The following is a 10994-nucleotide window of genomic DNA, read 5'->3' as shown; positions in this document are numbered from 1 at the left end:
TGTGTGTTGTGTGTGTGTGTGTGTGTGTGTGTGTGTGTGTGTGTGTGTGTGTGCGTGGGGTGTGTGTGTAAGCATGTATTTACACACACACACACACACACACACATATGTGTCGTGTATATATATTATATATATATATATATATATATATATATAATATATATATTATTATGTATGTATGTTTTATATGTATTATATATATATATATAAATATATATATATTATATATATATATTATTCACGTATGTGTGTATGTGTGTGTGTGGGTGTGTGTATGTGTAAATACATATATTTATACATACATACACACGCACATATATGGGTGTGTATGTATTTTTTTATATATACATATACACATTTATGTATATATATACAGTATATAATATATATGTGTATATATATTTATATATGTTTACACACACACACACAAGTGTGTGTGTGTGTGTGTGTGTGTGTGCATGTATATATATGTATATAATAAAATATATAATTTTTTATATATATATATATAATATATATATATATATATATATATATATATATATACATACACACGAACGCCTATGTCTGTACTAATGCATAATAACCGCTTGCTCGTGCGGTTAAGCGCCCACCCCCTCCTTCTCCGCCATAACCCGCCTGACGCTCAACTAACTCGGCAATCCATCAAGGACGGATAAAGCCATCCATCATAAAAGGAGAAATAGATGAATAATTCATATAACAAAGGGCTTCGGAGAAAGCTTAAAAGCCCGACGTGGGGAGATAAAGGGCGATGAAATAGACTCACAGGAAAAATTAAAAAGAAAGACAAAGAAGAAAAGAACAGCAGAAGTTGAAGAAAAAGAAGACCATGAGATGACGATGGGACAGAGCAGAAGGAAAGAAGGATGAGAAGGAGAAGAAAAAGAAGAAACGAGAGAGGAGAGGAGAGGACTACGAAAAGAAGAGAGTCGAGAGAGAGAAAATGAGGACGAGCAGAGAAAGTGTAGTGTGCCCTTACTAAATCACAGCGCCTCAGAGATGAATAGATGGACCTGGGGAGAAAACTCGCAAGTTACCCTAGATAAAACAAGACGAGGAAGCTGTGGGGAAAACGAAGAATGCTGCTGTGATTGGCTTTGCCCTTTTTATGTAAATTCATTATTATTATATTGCATTTTATTAATTCTATTCTAGTTATCGTTTTACTTTCCGTATACCAGAGTACACTCTGCCTTCTGAAACAAGGTACTCGGATTTTATCACATTTTAAATAAAATTTTAACATTTCTCAATTCTCTTATTATTCGTATTTCTACGAGCAAGCGTGTTTAAAGGAAATGACGGGAATAAAACAGTGGGAAAGACGCCGCACTCTAATAATAGAATGTATGCTTGCTTGCCGAGGTGGTTTATATATCAAGTTCAAATTAAGACTGATAAATCTGGATTATAATAAATTGAATTTAAAATAATGAATTAAGTTATGATGATAAACTATTTAAAGATGGATAAAGTGAAAACTGACGATATTTCTATGGAGAAATGATGCTGAAAGATAAGAAGGACATGGATGAAGGGTAAGAAGAATGAGATGAATTTGATAAGATAAAAGAAACAAAAGAGATAAAAACCTACAAGTTAATAGAATCTAATGGGATAAAGTGCCCAATGATGAAGGATTCTTTCAGTATAATTTATCAGTGATCATTTTCTAGATTCTTATGTAGGTATACAAGTTCAAGATCCATAAATCTATACCTTCTGTCGGACATAACCACGCTACCCAAAGTGTTAACTTTGAACTTTGGTATGGTAACATCTATACACTTGCACATTTACTCTGTAGTTTCGCTTACCCTCTTCTTTCGTACCAAGGAAAGAAGAGGATCCCTATTTTTATCACAATTGGTTATAAAAGAACAGATGAGGAGGGAAGGGTGGCGTCGTGGGGGGGGGGGAGTACAAGAAAACAAATATAAAGATAAGAAAATAAACATAAAGAAGATAAGCTAAAAAAAAACAGGGGGGTCAGAGGAGGAACTAATGCCAGAGAAAGTAGGAAAGCAGGAAAATTGGGAAGCGGGAAGAGAGAGAGAGAGAGAGAGAGAGAGAGAGAGAGAGAGAGAGAGAGAGAGAGAGAGAGAGAGAGAGAGAGAGAGAGAGAGAGAGAGAAGGGGGGAGGAATGATGCGGGAGGAGGGGAAGTAGATATCGATTAGCTTTTGAAATTAATAAGCGAAGACTGATGGGCTACGTAACCAAGGAATATGAAGTGGAGGGGGGGGGGTAAATAATCTTATGCATTACTGTGTAAGTATCCTTCTAATCATACCTGTGAACATTATCAATGTCATTATTACCATTATTATTACTAATGTCCTAATTCCTGTTGTGATGATGACTGTTTTTTATCATTATCATTAGTATTGATATTATTATGATTATTATTATTATTATTGTTATTTTTATCATTGATATTGTTATTATCATTATAATTGTTGTTATTTTTGTAATTGATATTATTTTTATTATCATTATAATTATTATTATTGTTATTATTATCATTTCCGTTATTATTATTACTATTATCATTATTGTTACTATTGTAAGGAACCCTCTCATTCTGCAACTCTCCCCGCGAGCATCCTACAATACAATTTGTCGCTCCATGGTCGCGTCTTCGTTCGTGTGCGGTTTTATGTCTTTTTTTTACACGTGTCTTTGGTTCATTTTGTGCTTTTGTTTTAGTCTGCCTGATTGTCGTTCTCTTTGTTCCTTTACATATACTTTCGTTTTATTGTGTCTGTTGTCCTTTACCAGTTCTTATTGGTTATTTTATTATTCCTAATCACTGTTTAAGATATTTCTTTTATTTACCTTTTTATCATAAATTTTTACTTTGCTTGCTGAGTCATCATGACGTGAAGGTACGACATCTTTTCAAGTGTCGTATTTATGGTCACCTAAATTATCTTTATTTTCTTTTATTTGTATTCTTTTCTCTTAATTTTTGTTATGACAACCTTCCTGTTATTTTAAAACTGTAATCTGATTTTTTTTTATCATTATTTTATGTATCTGATGACGTCACAGAGTGTATATATATGACCCAGTTTACCGCCAAATACAGTCAGTCTATAGCAGTCAGAGTGTATATTGCCCCTCTTTTTGACCCGAGAACACCGGATGACATTGCTCCAGCCACACAAAGGAAAGTTAAGTCTCGAGAACCTGATATTTTTATTTTAATAGGAGCTGGACGTGATCTCTGTTTCTTATAAGAAAACATGTTTATTTAGTGATACCTTGCGATTTCATTTTAATGGTTTTACTTCTATTTATTATTTATATTCACTGTCTCCTCAGGACTTGGTTTTATTCTTGTGTTTGCTATTGTTCTTCTGCTTTTGCTTACTCTTAGCCTTTGCCTTATTTTTTGTTTGTTTGTTTTTGTTTTACGTTCCTTCGAGATGCACCTTCAGTGCTTCTACGCCGCCGTATTTTAGAGATTTTTAAAAATATTATTTAAAGGTCTTTTACCTAAGGATCATCTAGGACTCTTTTTTTCAGTAGTTAATGCAAGCCTTTAGCTTAGCACTTCATTTTGAAATTGCTTTTATTTGTGCACGGCAACTTTATAATAACCATAGGGCCCCCTTTGTATTCTATTCTTTTCCTGTTTTTATATATTAGTATTTTCATATGTTTTTTGGTTATTTGTTTAATGATTAATTTAAGTGAACATTAAGTGGATACACACTGGAACTTGCCCCCAAGTAGTTCTCATGCAGAATTCTCCCCCCCCCCACCCCCCATGCTACCACACCTCCAGGGGATCTGTACACGAGGGGATATCTCAGGTACCGACTTGTGTCCCTTTCTAGCAAAAAAGGAGTCAATAGTGTGGGACCCTGGCCACGGATGCCCACACTGTTATTATTATTGTTGTTGTTGTTGTTGTTGTTGTTGTTGTTGTTGTTGTTGTTGTTGTTGTTGTTGTTGTTGTTGTTGTTATTATTATTATTATTATTATTATTATTATTATTATTATTATTATCATTATTATTATTATTATTATTATTATTATTATTATCATTATTATTGTTATTATTATCATTATTATCAATATTAATATCATCATCGTTATTACTATTGCTGTAGATATTATTCTCATCATTATCCTCATTATCATCATTATCATTATCACTATCATCATCATTACTATTACCATTACCATTACCATTATCAGTGATAATAATATTAATAATAGTACTATTGATAACAATAATGTTAATGATAATATTGATAATAATAATATTATTAATAATAATAACATTTATAATAATAATATCTATAAAAATAATACTATTAATAGTAATATTAATAATGATAATATTAATAATAACAATTTTGATAAAAATATTATCAATGATAATATTATTAGTAGTTATAATAATAATAATAAAAAAAAAATAAAAATAATACTAATACTAATACTAATACTAATACTAATAATAATACTAATAATAATAATAATAATAATAATAATAATAATAATAATAATAATAATAATAATTAATAGTAATAATAATAAAAAAAAAAAAAAAAAAAAAAAAAAAAATAAAAATAATAATAATAATAATAATGGTAATGATAATGATAATATGAATAATAATATCAATGTTAATAATAATATTAATATTATTGATAATAATATTATTAAGAACAAAAATAATAATTTTAATATTAATAACAATACGAATAAGAATCTTAATATCATTAATAATAATAATATTGTTATTATTATATTTATTATTACTATTATTATTATTACTATTATTACTATTATTAGTAGTATTTACTATGACTATTACTATTATTATTATTACTACTATTTTTTTTTATTATCATTATCACCATCATCATTATTATTATCATTACTATTATTATTATTATCATCACTATTATTATCATTATTATTATTATTATTATTATCATTATCATCATCATCATCATTATTACTATATTATTCTACTATCATTATCATTTTTATTTTTCTTATCATTATTATCATTATTATCATTGTTATTATAATTATTATTACTATCATCTTTATTATTATTATTATTATCATTATGGGATTTGAAGCATTTTTGCACTGGCTGTTCTTATTGCCGCTTTTCTTCCTGTTAGGCGAGTCATAGCAAATGACTAAAGGCTAACAGTTGTCCTTCACGCCTATACGCGTGACGTTACCGGACCCGATCCGACGGGCACGCCTATTGCCGTGATAGTCGTAATACCCGTCCCGACGGGGACGCCTATACACGTGCAATTTGTATCCCTGTATAGATGAATGTTTTTGAGCTATTTTGTATGAATATAAAAGTTAATATGTTTGAATATGATTATACAAATATATGTGTATATCCCATAGTTCGATATACGTGTTTATTTGTCATGTTTGTGCTTGTTCGACGTGTTTTTCGCATAAGCGGTCCCGCTCCCGCCTATACGCGTGAGGTTACCGGACCTGTCCCGATGGGTACGTCTACTAGCGTGCTAGTCGTAATTAAAGTTCTAGCACTTTTCTCAGTATTCTTGCCGTCCCCAATAAAGCAGTCTTCTGCAGTACTCCAACCTCAGGCCCAATGTCCATATTTTCAGTCCAACATTCAAGATCTTTTGTAACGCTTCCGAGGGCACCAATCACTACTGAAACAACCTTTGCACATCGCAAACCTTTTTATTTCCCTTTTCAGATCTTGGTACTTTTCTACCTTCTCTAACTCTTTTTCTGCAATCCTCGTATCTGCAGGTACGGCAATGTCAACTATTAGAGCCTCTTTTTTCCTTATGAATTACTATAACATCTGGTCTTCTTGCCTGAATGACGTTATCACATGTACATTGATATCCCACAGAATTTTTCACGGCCTCGTTCTTAACACTCTCTGGGGTGTGTTCATACCACTTATCTGAATGCTCAAGCCCATGTTTCCTACACAAATCCCAGTGTACTTTCTTTGCCACGTACTCTTTCTGGGCTAATTTCTCGCACTCTGAAACAATATGCTATATGCTTTCACCTCGTTTACCACACATTCTACACAGTGGACTGTCGCTGCTCTTATCTATATAATGCTTCACGTAGTTGGTCCTTATTGCTTGCTCTTGTGCAGCACATAGGAGAGCCTTCCGTTTCAACCTTCAAATCACTCCTTGACAGTCATTCTCAAGATTTAACCCTGTCTACCTTTTCTGGCATCTCTCTAACGAATTGCCCATGCATTGCCTTTCCTGTCCATTTTTGTTTGGGCTCTTCTGCCTTTCTCCTTTTGAATTCTTCCTTTCCATTGTTTCCCCTGTCTGTATGGTTCCTGATGCACACACACCTCTTATCACAACTCTTCTGAGTTTGGCCACATAAAAACCTAAGCTGTTTACTTCTCCTTTTACACATTGTTCCACACTGATAAGGCCACGACCTCCTTCATTCCTTTTCATATATAGTCTGTCTACATCACTCTTTGGGTGCATGGCACCATACATTGTCAGGTTTTTTCTTGTTTTTCTGTCGATACTTTCAGTTCACTCTCTCTCCAGCTTATTATTCCTGCTCCATATCTGAATATTGCTACTGCCCAGGTATTAATTGCAGTTACCTTGTTTCTTTCATTCAACGTGGACTTTAGAATTAACCTCAGCCGTCGCTTATACTCATTCATTGTTTTCTCTTTCATTTCATTCTCCTTCACCTTATCTAATTCCACAATACCCAGATAAGAATATCCTTCTTGTTCAACTTCATTATTATTATTATTATTATTATTATTATTATTATTATTATTATTATTATTATTACTATTAATAATTTTAATAATTATTATTATTATCAAAAATAAATTTGATAGTAGCAATATTAATAATAATATTTTTGATAATAATGTTATCAATAATAACATCATTAATAGTTATAATAATAATAATAATAATAATAATGATAATAATAATAATAATAGATAATAATGATAATAATGATAATAATGATAATAAGATAATAATGATAATAATGATGATAATAATAATAATAATAATAATAATAATAATAATAATAAATAATAATAATAATAATAACATTATTGATAATAGTAATAGTAATAATAGTATTAGTAAAGATAATATAATTATATAATATTATAATATTAATAATAATAATAATAAAAAATAATAATTTAAAAATAATAATAATAATGGATAATAATGATAATAATAACAATAACAATAATGAAATCATTAATAATAATAATAATGACAAAAATAATATTAATATATTAATGATATCATTAAAAAGAATAAGGAATAATAATTCTAATATTAATAAGAGTAGAATAAGATTTTAATAATAATAAAAGATATTATTATTAATTACTATTATTATTATCTTATTATCACTATTATTATCATTTCCATTATTTCTATTAGTTAGTAGTATTACTATTACTATTATCATTATTATTACTATTTAATTATTATTATTATAATTATATAATTTTTAATATAATTATTATTATCATTATTATTATTATAATTATTATTACTATTGTCATTATTATTGTAGTGTACGGCTGCGCACTCGCCGACTCTAAGGTCGATCTCGCCTGGACTGACATCGTCCTCGGGCGCCGAGTGGTTGAAGCTGGGTCTTTACATGCCACATGCCTGCCTCCTCTACCACGGAACAAAGGACGTGGGGAACTCTGCAATGCTGCCATTGACTTGGATGAGACGTCCCGGGCTCCGCTTCCACCAACGAGGCGGGCGCACTCGCTGTGCACCCGCACGAGGCTGGTACTTCACCCGCCATTTGCGCCTCGCTCACTTGACTCGAGTGCGACTTCATAAGCCGTGGCCAATGAAATACGAGCCGCTAGAGACAGTTTTAAGAAATAATATGAACATTGTTATAAAAATAACCAACGAACGTATTTTAAACCAAGTCTCGTTACTTGGATGGTGTTGAAGTCTCCGAGAAAAATAAAAAGATTTATTTATTTCCCAAGCCCCATACCGTAGATAGTTACAGCCCGAAATGTACAGTTTTCGCGTAAATTGTACATTACCAGTTTTCCTATGTATCCTTTCCTTCCAAAGTGTCACAATAGCCCCTGAAGGGAGTAATGGTCGTTTGATAGTGTTTTTCTCTCCCTCTCTTTTCACGGTTGTTTGGGTCTTTGGGTTGTTCGGACTGCCGGACTATCGGGGTGGTGTTCTATGGTTGTTTGGGTCCTTTGGCTTGTTTAGACTGCCGGACTATCGGGTTGGTAGTCCAACACTTATTTTGCATATCTTCTTTTTTTCGCGCTATGCCTGGGGCATGGCCTGAGGGTCTTTTTCGGGTATAAATACCCCTAGTTTTGTGAGGGAAAGACAGTTCGGTCCTGACTTCTGTGTGTACTGTGGTCCCGTTCTCGGTGTTTTCGTGTGCTCGCTTTGGATTTACTTTGTGGATTTACCTCGCTTCGCGCCAGGATTTGCCGAGTTTGTCTCCGCAAAGCTAAGTATTTAGTGGTTGTGTGTAGGAGACACCTGGTCTCTTTTGGACTTTGGCGTGTGACACGCTACATCATCATCTGTGGGGTGCACTCTTTCTGTCCCAAAGCAGTACTTTGTGAACTCAAAGTGTCAGAGTATAAAAGGACCACTTCACACAGAAGGAACACTGCTTGAGGATCCGTACCTCCAGTGTGCTATTCCTTGATTTTAAACTAAGTCAATACTTAGTTTCCTTCCCTCAGCTCGAGGATCCGTACCTCCTGGGAGGAAGGTTTATTTCATTAAGTCTCGCCCATAATACTTTCAGGGCCATTTTACCTTTTACTTTCCTTTACTTTATCTTGATTTGTCTTGATACCTGCCCGACCTTGTGGGTGGCAGACAGTCTGTGATCTTGTGGTCCCCTTTGGCGTTATTTACTTTTATTTGGCCTTCAACGCTAAATTGTTTCTTACATGATATTTCTAAAATATTTCTTGTTGTTTACACAAGTGTTTTTATGCAGAGTTTATCAGCACTAGTTTGTTTTGCTTTTTTTTTTAAGTTAATCTCCATTTTGGGTTGGAGATTAACTTATTCATACTAGGGATTGACATATGTTCGTGCTAACACTCTGATTAAGAATACTTATGGAGTTGGGACGCACACTTAGGAGTGAAATTACGTCATTTCTGAGTATATCTGGTGTGGCTTTCACGTGCATCACCCCCGCTGTGTTCAGATTGGTGATGTACGCATCTATAAAAATTTCCCATGACTGAATTCCTGTAGACCTCCCTAATGAGTGAGATTTGCTCAATAAATAAATATCATACCATCGTAGAGCTTTCACTCGGTCCCAGTCAAATGAACAAATGATATTTACATCTTAAGTTCTGGTTCTGACCAAGGCTGAATGCTTGAAACGTTCTTGGGCTCGGGTCTCCTTAACAGCACATTGCTGGTTACTCTATCTCGCAACCCCTGAAAGGCTGTAAGAAGGCTAGATGAATCGGAGTATATTAAGCTGATACTCTAGAACAGACCATAACTTTGCTATACCTGGGTTCCCACTTCCAGTAGGTGGATGCTCAAACTGAAGGGAAGAGGAAGAATTTTATGATCTTGCGTTTTTCTTCCAAACACGTCCACGCAGACGCTCGGCCTACGCTATCTCCCTTTTCACATTTACACACTTACACATCCAACATTCAGCACATACATCCTGTACTTTCCTTCCACCCTTCTTTCATACAACATTCACACCCCCATACACAACACACACGGTTCCCGAACCTACTAATCGGGTGGTGACAGCGTGCCGTAGGCCTGGAACCTTACATCTGTTCACTGCAGACGAATCTTTTCCCAAATAAAATCTATATTCTCGGTTGAGCCCGAACTCAACCAGACATATTGAAGTCTACTGGGTCTACGCCCCGCTACAATTATCATCATATTATTATTATTACTATTACTATTATTACTATTACTATTATTACTATTACTGTTATTATTATTATTGTTATTATTATTATTGTTATTATTATTATCATTTACTATTATTATTATTATTTATTATTATTATTATTATTATTATTATTATTGTATATTATATTATTATTATTGTTATTATTATTATTATTATTATTATTATTATTATTATTATTATTATTATTTTATTGTTTTATTTTATTATTATTATTGTTAGTATTATAATTATTATATTGTTATTATTATTATTATTATTAGTTATTATTATTATTATTATTATTGTTATTATTATTTTATTATTATTATGTATTTTATTATTATTATTGTATATTATTTTATTATTATTTATTATTATTTTATTATTATTTTATTATTGTTATATTTGATTATCATTATTGTTATTATTGTTATTATTTAATTATGTATTATTGTTATATTATTATTATTATTGTTATTATTGTATTATTATTGTTATTATTATTTTATTATATGTTATATTATTTATTATTATTTATTATTATTATTATTTTATTATTATTATTTTTATTATTATTGTTATCTATTATTGTTATTTTATATTATTGTTATTCTTATTATTGTTATTATTATCATTATTATTTATTATTATTATTGTTATTATTATTATTATGTTTATTATTAATTTATTATTATTGTTATTATTATTATTATTATTATTGTTATTATTATTATTGTTATTATCATTATTGTTATTATTATTTTAATCACTAATATTCTCATGAGATGATGACTGTTACTATTATTAACATCATTATCATTGTTTTCATTATTAGTATAATAATGATAATGATAATAATCATTATTATTATTATTATTATTATTATTATTATTATCATTATTATTATTGTTGTTGTTGTTGTTGTTAAATTATTATTATTTTCATTTTTTTTTTAAATTATCATCAACATTATTATAATAATTATTATTATTACCATTACCTTC

This window comes from Penaeus monodon, chromosome 4 (assembly GCF_015228065.2).
Source record: "Penaeus monodon isolate SGIC_2016 chromosome 4, NSTDA_Pmon_1, whole genome shotgun sequence".
NCBI lineage: Eukaryota > Metazoa > Arthropoda > Malacostraca > Decapoda > Penaeidae > Penaeus > Penaeus monodon.
This window is presented reverse-complemented; position numbering follows the sequence as displayed.